We start from the raw sequence: 16655 nt of genomic DNA on the forward strand, positions 1-16655 counted from the left end.
GGACACTCCTAGTTCAGCTCTCAATCAGAAACGGCTGTCTGTTTGGGAAGCACTGAGCATATGACTGGATAAATGAGACTTGGATTATACCGCAGGAGTTATGTGACATAGTTTTGCTGTTGTTAAAGGTGGACCCCAATTACTTTAATTCATAGAGGATTTTCTCAGTTTTTGGATTCTTCAAAAACAAAGTTTTCTTCATGAATCCATCATAACATTGGGTGAATATTTGATATAGGAATAGTCATTTGTGGAGGTGAAGTATTCCTTTAAGTCCCACCAAACCCACACAGCAGACAGACTTCTGCTTGGAAGTCAAAAAGGGGTCCTCACCCCCCCCCCCCCCCCCCCCTCCGCCTCTCTCTTGTCTCTTCTCTCTATAGCACCCACAGCCAATCTGAGCCTGTGACTAAAGCGCCATCTCTCAGGCTGCACACTCCAGGCTGCATTCACTCACTGGGTCTGCAGGCACCGAGAGCCACCTCTGAATTCAAAGCGCATTTGAGTCGTCTCCGCGCAGCGCCCGGACGTCGCTCTGCAGGAATCAGCAAAGATACGGAAATCCGGCAACCAACCGTGCATGTAAAAATAAACAGTAGCCTTTATTCTCTGAAACCAGCCAGCTGCAGACACTTTGTAGCCCTAGAGCGACTGCCCAGCTCGCTTTCCGCCAAACATGGGGCGCAAAGAGAGAAACACACAGGAGGGAGGGAGGAGATAAACAGATTGATAGAGAGAATAGAAAGGGAAGGAGAGAGGAGGCAAAAAAAGCCCCGCGGAACCCAGAGGAGCTGCACTACAACAAATACCTGACCTCGACCTCCTCGGACGGTGGGAAACTGGTTGTTGAAATGGAGATGTCGAGATTTTCTATCATCCCGTCTCCTCCTCCAACACACATGCTGCTGAGGCTCATGATGATGTTTGCGTAGGAGTGTTTTATTTTGCGGGCAGCGTTGGTAAACGCACTGTTCAAACAACTCCAGACAAGCGGTGGATTGGAACTGTGAGTGTGGCTGGCACGTCTCTCCAGAGATTATAATAGTGTTGGAGCATTTTTTCTCTTCTTGTCTTTGGATTGTTTTTTCAGGTGTCTTTTTGCGAGTGTGGAACTGGACAGAAAGTGTTTTGCATGTGAATGACAATAATGTGTGTGGAAAAGTAGTGTGGCAAAGGACGCATCTGCTGTTTGATTTTTTTTTTAAATCTACAACTACAGAGAGTCAGGCCCAGCGGGGGTTATTTGGACTCAAGTCGAGCTTGTTTTGCTGATTACTTTGCCAACATTTGGGGCTTTTTTTCCTTTCCTATTGGTCTTATTATTCAGTGACTGAGGTCGACACAAGCTACAACCAGCAGAGGTCGGGACCTGAGCTCCGAGGAGCCACCACTTCCCTAGATGTGACCCGGTGAATTCCTCTTATCTCTGAAGGTAAGAGTGCATCCTTTAGGAAATCAGGTTTTGTCTCCTGTTGGATTTGTGCATTGGTTTTACAGAAAAACTGACACATCTGCTTGCAGAGTCATACATGCAACTGAGAAGTTCTGCTTGTTAAAAATATGCACGAGTGATTGCCGAGGCATAGAAGAGGATAGATGGTTGGATAGATGTGCTTGGGCTGAGAAGCAGAGAGCAACACGAGTTTCTCATTTCAGCACCATGGACAGATCCACACTTGTCTTACAGCGGTATAGAAGTCGTATTTTTTACACCCCAGAACATTTATAATTCATTATACTCCATAAATCCAACATTCAATCCAGTCTACACGTTGCAGAGTGTGTTTCCTAGAGGCTAAAATCAAACCGTGATACAGTAGAGGATAACAGAAATACAAGGCAAAAAGAAAGATGTGAAAGAGAAGCTGAAGGCGAGGGAGAGGTTCAGTGCTTTGTATGACAGACTCGCTGGCTGGCCCGGCTTGCCACATGCTGACAAAACAGCATGGCTCATGAGCCACATCTACTGTCACCAACTGTTAGCCATGGTCACATCCAAAATGTTTGCTCCAGATATTTTTAGGCAGGGTGGAAATGCATCTCAAACAGCATTAAGGCCATGCAAAGCACACACAGAAAACAACATTTCACTGAATGTGGTTGAAATGGCAAAAATGTTTCAGGCGAGGGAACACACAGTGTGCAGCCCACCACCTACTGGGTGTTTTGGAAACAGTGTGGTGGATGAAGTGATAAGTAACCAGCTAAAATGTCAACACGGGAAGATTAAATTGCAGCTTCTACACTATTTAGGTTTGTTGACGGAAAATATTTGCTGTCTTTATAAGCAGCACGGGCAGGGGAGCAGGAAATTTGGCCTAAAAAAGCATTTGCACGACCCACACTCCTGACTCTCTGTAGTTCATGAGTGATTGGGAATAGTTATGACGTGGTATTTTGTTGTTACAGTGCAAGGTTGGACCATAAGAGTGTTGGGGAAAATTTGCTGAGATGTCTTTTACTAATAATATCATTTCATGATGCCCAGATTGGAAAATAACCTGTTTGAAAATTGTAATACAACCTGTTAGAGTACTCCATTGTGCCGTTTCAATCCAAAGTTCAGCTCCACTTCTATTTATCTGCAGAAACTACCAAAGGAGAATAATATTCAGTATTCTCTGATGTGCTTGTGTATCAGCAGACATCATTTGAAGTTATTACTTCTCACATTTCTTTTCATTTTTTGGGTCTACCCACTGTGGCTCCCCTAGAAATATTTCATAGAGGTGGCCACTGGAGCCACTGAAAATCTTGGAGCGACACACCAAAGCCAAAAGTCTTAACTGAATTTTAAGAATTTAATTATGCTGTTGAAGTGCATAGGCTCGTTGATAACTATAGCCACTTTAATGACGCTGCCTCTTCAAGGTGGGAACTTCATGCTGTTATTCTGCCATGTCACACTGTGTATAGGGTACATTTGTGGAATGGGGGGACAGAGTTGTCTCGCCTCCGAGCCAGGAATGGAGGTAATAACAGCGCCGAAATGACGTCTGTATAAACAAGACAGCCAGTAAGATGGGATCATAGGCAGCACAGATGTGATGTTTTGATTAAGTGTTATGCGTGCAACCCACCACAAGAGATCTAGAAAGTAGCTCTTAGCAGTTAGCAGCTAACTCAAAGAATGTCCGCAAATTAGAAAAACAGTGAGATCCAGGAGCTCCTTGTCCTCCGAGCAGTGGACAAGATCAGCCACCATATAACAGAGATAGTTAAATGATTGTTGTTGCAATGTTATGCCAGTTTTATTGTTTGTAAAGCACTGCCGACACATATGTTATGTGTCACACTAGAGGCTGACACTGTTGTGTTACATGTCACGTTCTTCAAGCCATTATTGATTCTGCAATCCTGGTATGCTGTCCATGATCACACACTGGAGTGGCATGATGCCGCCACTGTTTGGTTCTGTGCAAAAATGCAAAGGAGGTATAAATAAGGGACTTCCTGGCAGCTCTATAGCACAGTCTCTGTGTATAAAGGGCTCATGTCAATACCGTTGCTGTCAACTTTTTGACTTCCACAATAATCCTACTTTAATGTGTTGTGTATCTGTACATGTTAGGTGATTCATTGTTCTTCAAAAAGGCTGATTGTCCTTTTCCTTAAAAAGACAAATATACAGCTTTATTTTGGCGGAGTAAATTGATTGTAGGGAACAAAATATTTATTGGAAACAAGCCCTCTGAAGTTTAGGAGAGACTCATGGGTATACAGATCATTTTCATTCAGATATCTTGAGGTGAGAGTTCAAGGGGCTCCTTTGAAATTGGCCTGCTAGTTGTTCTTTTGCCAAAATATATCCCCTTATGTTATGATATATTTTGGCCCCCTCTCCCTTGGAGGTGTCACAGTCTTTCTACCTTAGCTTATCTCTCTAAATGCCTTACCTTTTCCTCATTCGAAGAAACATTTGAAATCAAATCTTACCAAATCCCCAAATCATTACATACAGAGGTGCAACAGATTAAAAAAGAAACCTAAATAAATGAATGTTAAAAAACAATGCAGATGCTTCCATAAAGGGCACAATGAGTCTCTGAGCACATAAAAGTGATGACCTTCGCAATCACCATATCTCAATGCTGTCTGCCACCATCATCAAAACACCAAATGGGGGAGTGTCATTTGGCAGAATGGTGTTCATCCCTCCAGTCCAGTTACAGAGAGGCTCTGGAGGCTCGTGGTGCTCCAACACCTCACCAAGATGCTTCATGTAGGTTTTTCCTTTAATTTCCCGGGGGCAAAGAGGGCTGAAGGTTGCACACTTACTCAGATTGATACCTAGGAGTCCAACAATGAATTATGTTGGTGTCAGTGCTGTTATTTTTCTAAGTCATGCCCATGCTGCTTCGGTTTTAGCATCACAGCGGCTGGTTTTAAACACTCCATATCATGTTATATTTCCCCAGTTTAAGACAGTGTGATTTAAAGCTAGTATCAGGAACGACAAACGGGACTAGATTCATGTTGTGGACTGCAAAGGAAATAAATTCACACACAAACACATACTGTGCTTTAAGAGGGCCTATAACAATGAAAGACAAGGCAGGGCTTCTGTTCCCATGGCGACTTCCTCAGTGACCCTCGGAACAACCTTGGCCCCCTGGGAGATCAGTCATAGTCCTGCATGCACACACACACACACACACACACACACACACACACACACGAACACACACAGTGAAGTCCCCCTGGAGCGTGACTACTATGAGTGACTGTGTGTTTCTTGTCTGCTTGCTTGCTGCTGCTGCTCTACCAGCCTCTCAGTCATTACAGCAGGAGGGAGACGAGGAGGAGGAGGAGGAGGAGGAGGAGAGAGAGAGAGAGAGGGAGTTGAAGGACAAGCAGATGAGTAGGATGGGAGAAGGCAAATTTCAAAGACAGATGGGTGATGAAAAAAATGAAGAAAGGTGTAGAGAGAACGCATGTGGAATAGGGAGAGGGAAGGAGAAGAGGAGGAGGAGGAGGAGGAGGAGGAGGGAAGGCTTAAACACTGGCAGACCAGTCAAGAGTGAATGCAATTATAGAGGGAGCATATCCACTTCTGGTTTTTTTTTGCCGGGCATGTAAAGTGTACTCACATATCAGCTTAATTACCTTTAAAATGCACAGCTGGGAGGGGGAGTCATGATAGATCCGCTGTGGTGTGGATGAATTGAGACTGGGAGAAGGGAACATGGCTGCTCAATGATCACGTTAAGCAGTCACCACCCGTTCCTCCCTTCCTCCACCCGTCTCTCTCCTCCCCTCCCCCTCGGCACCACGCTCTGCTCTCCCCCCTCGCAGCTACAGCCCGACATGCTCACACATCATGCTCGCGCACAGATGGGTTCCCACTCAGACACCAACATAGCTAGAGCACGCGATTCCAGGCACAAGCGCATGCGTGCACAAGCCGTTGGTTGGCTGTCCTCATCCGTGTGAGTGATTGAAAAAAAAAACCTGAAGCTCATTGCGAAGAGTAGATGGGAGGTGAGGAAGGCAGGGAAGGAGAACAGGAAGAGGTTGAGCCTTTTTGTGTTGTACCTCAGCCATGGCAGCTTGGTTATCGTGCGTGTTTGTGGATTTTCCTGCACATATCTGCTATAATTGCATTAGTCATTATGATAAAACAAGGTGGGCCTCATTACCATAGTCAGGGCCATCATTCCCTTACTGTTACATCTTACTCAGCAACTTTATTGCTATGATCTGGAGAGAAGATGACACACTCACACCACAATTAGGCCAAGCAGCAGAATATCAGACAGGTAATAAACAAATCCCAGTTTATTTAAAATGAACTGCTTTAAAGGGAAAGTGGAAATATCCATGACAGTCATTACTGAAAACTTACGTTCACAATCAGGGCGAGGGCAAAGTTGATCCTGGAGGTAGCTCTGCAAAGAGGAATGTGTTTACAACTGTCAGTTTGGGAGGTTGGGCTCTGTTTGAACCTCTAAATATGTAAGAAACTGGGGATTTATGTTATCCAGCACTTGCCAGCCCTCCTTATTTCACTGGGAGACTCATATTTTTTATTGTCCTTTCCTGGTTTCCTCCCAGGGTCACAATTCTTCTGTATATCTCCCGATATATGACATATTTTCACACCTTTTTTTCCCTTTTCAACGACTACAAAAGTCTACTGTTTCCACCTGGGCAACAATACGGCTACACCAAATTTCCTAGCATGTATGTGACCTGGAAGAGAGCTACTTGCACCTTGTCCTCCTTAGTTAGTGACAGACAAAGAGAGAAATTGAGGGTTCTAAGGGAAAGAAATACTCAAGCAAATTTCAGAATTCCTGTTTGTTACAAAAAGTTTTAAAGAAAAGGGGCAGGCGTTTTGTAAAATCTGCTGCTTTAATTAAAGTTCATGCCAGTGGGGCGATTTATTCTGTAGTTTTTCCTGAGAATTAAAAGTATGTAGCATAAAAATGGCATTGCAGTTTACTTGTTATTTTTATTTTCATTCCCCAAGTCACCAGAATGTTGACAACAAAGTCTCTGAAACCCAGGTTTTTCCTGGGAGAAGACCCTCAAACCTCCTGCTTTGGTTTCCAAATCCTCCCTGTTTTTGTAGTCTCAAGGTTGGAAAGTATATTTGTTGTGTTCCCATATCTCAGTGTTTGGTGAAAAATAGTAAAATGTTAAAATAACTGGTAGGAACCATAGTTAAAGGGACAGAAAACTGTGACTTTCCTTTAAGCCTTGCACAACTGGTCTGTTTGTCTATGATATGTGCAACATGCTGCATATATTTCACACTGAGTATAAAGGCAGACGGCGCACTGCTCAGTTTAAAATTTGCATTTTCTCTTTAAGTTTAACCTACAATATGCAGTGCATTTCAAAGAAGCCCAGGGGTCTTGTCATTACAAACTTTATGGTCCAAAGCCTACACGCTCATTATGGGGACAGCCAAGTTCAGATTTGTGATGCTAAAATCGGAGACTAAAAAGCTGCAAACATCGACATGGTTCTTTTGGGAAGTGATGAAGCAAAAAGAATTTAAGAACAAGCAAGCTCAGCAAGGTCGTGTCTTACTCCGCCATAGGAGTGGATCACAACAAAAATGCACATGAGGGGAGAGATTCTCATTCATAAATTCCTCTCTTTCCGAAGTGTTGTATCCTATTATGCATCTCTGCAATTCTGCCTGACTGCACTGTGCTCCATTTTTTTGTCAGCTTAGAGATTAGCATACAGCAAGGGAAAGTTGCTTCAAGTACAATATGGCTAAAACTTTTAAGCGTAAACCACCCACTTAAAGAGCAGAAAAGGCGATGGTAAAATGTTAGTCTGTAATAGCCCCGTCGCCATAGTAACTGAAGACCCGTTCATACTTTTACACACAGTGCCTCTTGAGCACTGACCATTAGTACTAAAATCCAAGCAGCTTTGAGCTTTCAAAATGTTTCCTTTACCCATCTATACGTGTCATCGAGGACATCTGTCGTCTCACAAAGGTGCCTCTTCTTTTTCATTTGATCTCCTCTTACTTCTGCATTTCATCTCATTTTCTTTCTGCACCTTCTCTTGCCCTCTACCTTTTTTTTCTCAGTGTTTACTCCCACTAATCACTCCCCCTCACGCTGTCTCTTTCCATCTTGGCCTTATCTACCATCCTCCCTACTTTTTCCATGTTTAAATGCATGTCCACTGTTGCTCCTGCACGGACCTTTAGATCTTTAAAGGCACACACATATGCAGTGGACACATGCAAAGCAAACCGGCAGAGTGCTGCAGACCAGTGGTCCTCAGCTTGGTAGTAATCTCGCCTAGGTGTCACGCCATCCACCATTTCTCCCACCTCCCAATTGCCAGAAAAATATGTTGGCATTCTAAGTTTCTGCAAACCACAATGCTGACATTTTCTTCTGGTGACTGGACTGTGCAAATGGTCTCATTTATCTATCAAGTTCAGTACTGGAAATATTATGCATTTGATGCTTTAGTGTGCCTTTTTTTTTCAACTTTCTCTTTATGTCACTCACACACACACACACACACACACACACACACACACACACGTAAGCAACACTAAGGCTCCACATAGCTCGAAAAATCCATCTCAGCATGATGTTGATTTTTATCTAAATTGCCTGCGTACAATCAGAAAAAAACATCAAGACAAAAGTAGGAGAGGACACGATGGTGACTGCGCAGAATTTCATGTGACGCAAGTTTCTGTAGACTGATTTAACTAGTCACTGGCCTTGCACAACAGCGATATCACGAGATCACATGAAAATCCATCCTGTCAGCCTTTATGTGCTGCACAGACCAATCAGAGAGGCGTGGTTTAGGTGTGTGTGTGACGACGCAGAGAGACGACTGTTCGTTTCAAACAAAAATGGTAGCATCTAAAGCATTTATGCTGCAGTAACACCACTTACTGTATATTGGCACTGGCCTGTATGTCTCCATTGAAAGAAGAGCAAAAAGGCACTGAAGGCCTCTCCTGACTGACCTGTGATAGAAAGTGATAGATAAATGGTGCATCCAGTCAGGCCTCCCAGGCATTTCTTTAAAGTGCCTGCCCTTTTCCAAACAATTTCCAATGACGACTTCTCAGGTGGTTCTGTGTAACAAACCATCTGGCCACCATGTCAGGTTGCTGCATGGAAAGTGGAAAAGATCATTTATGATAATTTAAAAGAGCCCAACACTGACTTCTGGGAAGAAACTGTATGCAAACAGTGGTCTGCTTTCATACTATCTTTGTTCCTAAAACATAAGAGTTGTAATTTGCACGGACATTAGAGACTTTGTCAGGTAAAAGTGAACGTTTCAGTAATTTTATCAATAACAAATGTGGATGTTTTCAGTGAAGGACAGTCTTTCTACTAAGTCATGTAACTGATTATATTTTGTGTGTGTAACTGCGGGTTTTTGTGTGTAATCTGTGGGTATGATTTCCCATTGTGTCTTTTGCCGTATGGCATGATTTCATCAGCACATCAGATACATAGTCTAGCAAGACTCTCCTTAGAGTCCTCTGAATTCTTGTTAATACCATGTTTTCTCAACAGACGTCACTTTGAATATGCAAAGTGAAGCGCAGCAGGATCTATCAATCTTCGAGTCAGAGCCGCTATCTTGGCTTGTGAGTGGCACATGCTGTTCAAAGTGATGTTTAGTACAGAGGACCGCCCGTGCTCCCGGAGGCAGTGTACATCAGCTGGACAGTCAGAGAGTACAAGCGGTGGAGAACAGCGACAGAGACAAAGACAGCAAAGCAAATGGGAGGAGAGGCTAAACAGACAGAGAAAGAGACAGTAAGAGAGCGAGCGAGGCAGTGGAGAGCAAAAAGCAAGGGGAAAGATGACAAAAAGTCAATGAAGTGACTGGCAGGGTGCCAGAAATGTTGTCTTGTTGTCTGAGTTGACTGGCTCCAAACTTGGAAAAACCAAGGAGTTTTGGCTCTGGGTTTGAATATGAACTACTGCATAAGAGGGAAAACAGATATGCCTTTGTACATGCTGACACTGGAGTGAGACAACCACTGTATATTCAAATCACGACTTGCAGCAACAACAGCCCTGTCACATTCATAGAGTGGGTTTGTCTCCTGGAATATGGAAAGGCACAAAATCATGCAGCCAATGACATCTAATGCAATTATTTACATAAAGAATTGCATTTTTCATCCACTTTGCTGTGTCCAGATGTCATCACACTGTGTCATTCTGAGTAACGTTATATTCGCTTACTCACCGGGTGTAATCATTTATTTATTTATGTAACTTCCTACTGATTTTAAAGGTCCAGGGTATAGGATCTTTGTGGATATATTTGGTAGAGTAGTATAAGTATTAGTACATTTTCTTTAGTGTAAAATCATCTGAAAATAAGAATTGTTGTGTTCTCATTACGTCAGAATGAGCTGTTTATATCTACAAAGGGAGCAGGACCTTGTCCACAGAGTCCACCTTGTTGCACCACCTTGTTTCATAAGCTCAAAACAGACCAAACACTGGTTCTAGATAGGACCATGTCTGCTTTCACATAGGCCCTTTGTACTTAGCAGCCGATCATGATGAGCTGTGTTGGTAAAACACTGATTTTCCAATCTAAAACTGCTTTATTCTGTATTTTTACCAGTTTAAATCAACAGGTTTGTTTGCTTTGAAGAAGCAAAGACCTGTGCCAATAATTCAGCCCCAGTAAAAACCACCTGAATGTCTCGATCTTAAGTCATCAGAAAAAAAGATGAGCACCCCTAAGCAGCCCCTCCGCAATGAGCCAAGCACCATTAGAGAACCATTTATTTGTATTGTGAAACTGCTTTATTGCATATTTTTACCAGTCTAAATTACTTTATTTAATTTATTTGTTTGTTTTGGAGCAAAAGAGACCTCTGCGAATAATTCGACTGCAGGTAAAAACCTGACCATGAACACTGAAGGAATCCTAACCGGGAGTTCAAGCTTGTTTCAGCTGGTTGCAATCTGCAGTTCTCACCACTAGATGCCACTAAATCCCACACACTACTTTAATTCAGAGCTACGTTTAACAGCCTACTTTGCCGTGTGTACAGATTAATGAGTGTGATATATCTCCAAATGACGTGTACTTGTTAACATGGCTTTACGCCTTGCATCCTACCGTCATAGGTCAACTGTCAACTTATCTGAGACGTGTTTCAAGACACCAGCCAAACCAAACTACTGTAACCAAGCTAACCAGTCCCCACCCTAGGGCTAGAATGATATGCACCATAGTGCTGCTCAGGGACAGAAAGCAAAATGAGAAAAAAAGTCTAAAATTGGAACGGTCTCATTGTCGAGTGTCAAGGAGCAAGTGTAATTTAATGGTGTCTTATCTAATTCAGGAAGAGGAAAAGGAATTAAATTTATTTGAAGACAGTGTATTACCCTGACTAGAGCATGTAGCCAGAGGGAAGGCTTCTGTGTGTGTGTGTGTGTGTGTGTGTGTGTGTGTGCAGTGTATGTCCCCACATATGATAACACTTTTGTTTTGCAATAACATATTATCCTGTCTGGGGCAGATTGAGTGCAGTATTGTCTGCTCGGTGTTCGCATGGTGAATGTTTTTCACACCGGGAGGTCCTGACGGAGCTCCGAGTGTCACAACAGACCATCTCCTCTGTCACTGCGATTTTTCAGGAGCAGACTTGAGTGACACTGAGCTCACAAACGTGGAGTGAAGCAGCGGCAGGCAGCAGCGACTGTTATGATCCTGTTCAGAGTTAGATTGCAATAGACACACCTACATGGACACGACACACACACAAACACGGAGAGATTATGCGTTGCCAAGGGTGAACGATACGTGCTGACAATTTGGTTTTCATTATTGTTATTGTTATTGTTTAATATGAAAGAACAAAGAGTGTAGAGAGTTTGCATAAATATCTCTCGACAGACTGATATTCTGTTGTAAACAGCAGTTTATTTCTGTGGGGCCCTGAGAGTGGAGACACTGTCGAGATGTAGCTCTGCTCTTGTCCATTATATTTATGCAGCTCTAAGCAGAAACAGTCACTAATCATGTTATTAGAGTGAAGTTGCTCAGAGTGTGTGAATCTGAGTGAGTGCAGAGTTTGCTCGAAAAAGCATCAAATATTGCCCTTTCTGTTTACCTAAAAATGACAATGATGTACTCACACACAGACACAGACAAACAGATATATGCCCTTGCCTCAACTATGACTTGTAGGCTATATTAAATGTTAGTGTGTCAGAAGTGTTATTAAAAGTAAGCCTGTTTTTATTCAGTGTGTTGGTTGTAATTGTCGCTTGATTACCATGTGTATCTAATGGCCTTGATGCACTGAGCTGACATTCATCCATCCTGTGGCGCCGGGCCATCGCTGAGCCTCTGTAGCAGACCACTGGCTGTAGTTTTTGCGGTGTGTCCAACACTGCTGGCACTCGTTATCAGTGGCTGATTGAGCATGTTGAATCGGCAGCAGAGGCAGTCAGTGAGACTGTATACATTAGACAGACCGAAAATACCTCTGATTCCAACACCTGTTGCTGCCTTTTTTCGAGGGTTACTTTTTCTCTTCATTAGCGGTGGGAGTTAATGTATCCAGATGCTTATTTGGCTCCTTTAAAGCGGACCTGTTATGCTCATTTTCAGGCTATTTTGGGTTTCTGTTAGAACGGTGGCTCCCAACTGGTGGGTCACGGTCCAAAAGTGGGCCGTAGGTGCCTTTATTTTGAAGTGCTGTTTCCTGCTGTGAGTGAGTAACAGACAGCTACTTTACAGAGACAACAACAAGCTTGGGCAGTGACTTTTGGCGTCAGACTCAGACGAAAAAATATGTCCTCTGAAGTCGGCATGATGGCATAACGGCACCCAACAGCGTCAGGGGGAAACGTGACCAGACAACAACCTAAGTTAAGGGGCCGAAAAGTCTGAATAGGGTGGGTGGGAGGGTTGGTGAATGGGTTCAGCAATCACCGACTTTAACCTGGGAGATCGTTGTTTGCTTCTTGTACGAATGTAAAGCCAAAACCTGTTCTTTTTTTCTCAACCTAACCACATACTTTTGTTGCTTTAACCTAACCATGTGCATCTGTTGTTGAAGGGAAAAAAAACATCAATCCGTGGCATATTACCAACCTAGTATGTTTATTTTGAAAGAGACTATATGCAAACTGTGCATTTCCTGTGAAAACGGAAGTGTATTTTGAAAACACACAATGCATGTAACAGGCATAAGTTGACAAAGTGTCCCAGAACATCAACAACCAACGCACCCAGGGTACCTTTCACTCCATATGTCACTCCATATGTCCACCTTGACATATGGAGTGAAAGGCACCCAGGGTACCTTTCACTCCATATGTCAAGGTGGAAGATCCATGACCGAGCGTTGATATGTAACGAGGTTGGAGTGAGAATGTGTTGGAAACATCGCCAATAAAAGTTACGTAACTGAAATCCTCACAACCAGACATGTTCTAGCAGGAAATCTTGACTTGACATTAGCATGTAGCTTCATGTAGCAGTGAAGGCCAGGGTTAGTAGGTTAGTAGCATGCCTGGAGTAGGGTTGGTATCCAAACCTTCTATACGAGTCAACCAGACTGAATCATTATACAGATTTTGGTGCCGCGTTTTGGTGCCAGATATGTGCGTATGTAATGTTAGCGACTGTGTGGTCAATAGAGAGAGCAAGAGACAGAGAGCATGTGCATGTGTGGAACAGTGAGAGTGTTGATGCTGCGACCAGAGCAGAGAGTATGAAGTTGAACATGGTGCAATGTGTAAACAGCTTAGGCTATTAGTCAGTGAAAACATGCTTCAACTCCTCAAGACCCAAGCCATGTTCCCATGTGTGGTTGCCACCTGCTGATCAAAGTGAAGGGGATCAGCCTTGAAATTAGCAAGCAAAGTTAGCCTCACACTGGACTCTGACCAGGCTCATTTAAGGTGGACTGTTGAGGTGGACTAGCTATTTTCATTATAGTGACAATTTTAACTGCTGATATATTGTTCCATTTCAAGTTCAAATCTGCCCTTTTCAACTAAAAAAAAATCCATTTTGTATGTCGTTGACCATCATTTTAGGTTTATTTTCCTGTAAAGTAAAACTTCAGCTCCCATTTAGGCGCCAGTACCTTTTTAAAAGTATTGTTTTAGTACTGGTATCTTAAAGCTTGTCAGCTTATCTTGAAAGTAGGAAAGCTGTTGGAAACTGAGTGTTCTGAGCAGTCTGAAGCCTGAGGTTTTTGCTCCCAGGGATTACTTTTAATACCTCATGATCTGAAACTTTGATTCCGTTTAAGGTGAACAGCCAACATTATAACATTATATATATGACAGAAAATAAGGAAAAGCCTAACAAGTCCTTTTAAAGTGTCTAGAAATAATCTGCGTGCTCTGTAAAATAGGATTATTGTTTAAAGTGATGACATTTTCTTATTATGTCAGGCCAGGAGTAAAGATTAAGGTTGATGCAGTTAACTGTTACAACCTTCTTACAGCCCTAAACTTGCCCCTTAAGTCCACATATTTCCATGACAAGACCCGAAGCGCGCCAAGGACACTTTTTTACGGCTTGCATCACTCAGTTTCAGGGCTAAGAACTGCTCTTCAATCCATCAAGTGTGAAGTTCAAAGAAACTGTAATATCTCTGAGCCAACTTCAGCTCCTGCTGGTGCCAAGATTATAGCCTGTCACACACTGACTGGTGGTATTATTTGCACAGCAGAGGGTAGAGCATGGCATGGCAGAGGGGAGGAGCAGGAAGTGCAGTGGCAGACGGACAGAATGTGATTATATGCAATTATTTCGAGATGATTTGAAAGTGAAAGTTCATTTTTTTTAACCATTCCGGGGGGAAAAGATAATTTTGGAAAAACAAAATGTTCCCCCAGACTGACAGATAGAGAGAAGACATCCTTTTAAAAGATCTCTTTGTTAGATTTGTACAGTTCAAAATGAGACATGTCAAAGTGAATGAGGCTTTGTTTGCATTGTGCACCACAAGGACGGTGAAATAAATGGTTTATCTGCAGCTATAATACAGGTCGTACATGTGTTCGTATCGCCTCCCTCACACTGACATGATGACAGCCTTTATCTGAGCACGGATGTGACTTGAAAAAGCATCCTGATTTTCTCCATGCTTTATTACATTTCTGTACAAAATGTTAGAGCTGACTGCTCCCGCCAGACTCGGGTAAATACAGGTGACAGTTATAGCGGATCCTATATCGACTATGCATACTAAAGTGCATTAGTCAAAAGGGATTTATTGCTAAGGAGACGAGACAGATTAAAGGAGTCTGTGGCTTTGAGAGAACTGACTTTCAGGGATCTTCCTCATTGGAACAAAGAATATTTATTTTGCTTACATTATTATTTCTGAGACAAAACTTATGGGGGAATTATTGAGAAATACTGCAGGTGATGATACTCCATTGAAAAGGCTTCACTTTCTACAATTCTACAACATCTTTGTGCCACAACGTTCTCAAATACTCCTAAAAATGAATTGGGACTCCAGAAGAAAAGCTTAAAACAAAAGTACACTGTCTAAAAATACAGCATGTCGTGGACAAGGAAGGGCATGCTCCGTTTCCAGTGCATGCACAGCACGTTTAAAGTTACATTACATCAGCATGCAATTTGAACTGGAAGAGCAACTAAGCAAGGTCACTCAGATGGATGAGAGACATTTAGCGAGCTGTGTAATTAAATGAAGAGACCCCCAGGTCACTGTTAAGTTTTTTCAAACGTCCTCATGGTGCTATATTCATACTAGCCGGGAGCCATTTTTATGATATATCATCCACAGAGGGGCACTAATTACAGAAACGTTTGCCCGGCAATACTAGGGCGCATGAGAGAGATAAAAACTATTCCTGGTTTCCAATTATCACTTTATGAGAGAACCAGTTGCTCTGTTTTCTCCATCCACAGCGGCAAACTCTCCCCCTATCTCTGCCAGCCTTTATTATTTCCCAGGTAGCTGACTCAAGGTCAGAGTTGGGGTTGAGCTACGCTTGTCAGTGCCTTTCAGTAGAGGGATGAGGTAGGAGTCGAGTGCAGGGACACAAAGAAACGGTGGCGAAAGAAATTTTTTGTACGCCTGGTGAAATTTTATGCTGGAACAGGGTGAGCCAGGAGCCGGAGAGGGAGAATCGAGTGATGCTGCAGTCAGGGTCAGTGCAGCCAGACAGGATAATATTATGACAAGGCTTAAGGAGGAATTTGTAAGCGATTTAAGAAATGTGTACGTCAGTCTATTAGTGTGGATGAAGTGGGTTTGTGAAGAGTTTTTTGGGGTTTATATTACTGCTTGCATTGAGGCTTATTGGAAAAAGAAAGAAATAAACAGCCAGTCAAATCAATGTTGCACCAGTACATCACAGCTAAAGCTCATTTTCATTTATTTAACTTCTTCATGCAAATGTTTGGTGAGCTAATATTCTCCCTCCCGGGGAACATTTGCTCGTGTACATGGCTTCAGTATCATTTGTGTTCTAAATTGAAACATTGACATTTCATGCGTGTTCCAGCCTCAAAATTACTTTTTGAGCAAATAAACTGAAATAGAATTCTTCTTCATCAGTTGCAATAAAGATTTACTTTTGCAGATTTAAGTGTTTGCCAGTGAAAACCCTCTGATCATCTGTACTGTGCAGGAGTGTTGAACATGTATTTATACGCTTATTAGCTTTCTTTAAAGGAGATACATAAGAAGATTGTTAGTAGTCTCATGTCTGTGCAGCAAGAATAGGGCTTGGGTCAGGGGGCTATTTGCTTAGCTTAGCCTAAAACTGGTGCTAGTCAAGTGGCAACATCCAGAGCTGAAAAATGATGCTAAGTGCCAAAAATTGCAGTTCCTAAACTGGCCACTTGAAGCTGGCTACAGAGGCAAGTCAATCCCAAAAGGCTCCCATGTTAAAATGCCAAATTTCACAGCAGAAATAAACATGTTTACAGCCTGGTACGAATAACAGTTTTGGTCTCTTTAGCTAATTTCCCTGTTCATAATAATGTGCGAGAGGTGATTTTAAAATGTAACTTGCTCATTTGAATTTTATTAAGGTTTAAAGTTATGCATAATTAAGGCCTTGGCTGCTCTGAGTGACTGGCTGTTTGTAAGGCATCACCACAGTCTATACCTCACTTTTACACAGAGATCGCACGATCGGGCCACAACAAAGACCCTTCAT

General features: G+C 42.6%; 1 protein-coding gene across 1 annotated transcript in view; it reads left to right on the forward strand.

The window, feature by feature from the left end:
- The first annotated feature begins 433 nt into the window (after positions 1-433).
- LOC117269213 (protein FAM163B) overlaps positions 434-16655 on the forward strand; it is a 33354-nt gene continuing 17132 nt past the window's right edge. The window contains exon 1 of the mRNA XM_033646088.2: positions 434-1432. The gene's annotated coding sequence lies outside the window, so the exon portion shown is untranslated. The remainder of the gene's footprint in view (positions 1433-16655) is intronic.

Source organism: Epinephelus lanceolatus, chromosome 19, assembly GCF_041903045.1.
Source record: "Epinephelus lanceolatus isolate andai-2023 chromosome 19, ASM4190304v1, whole genome shotgun sequence".
NCBI classification, from domain to species: Eukaryota; Metazoa; Chordata; class Actinopteri; order Perciformes; family Serranidae; genus Epinephelus; species Epinephelus lanceolatus.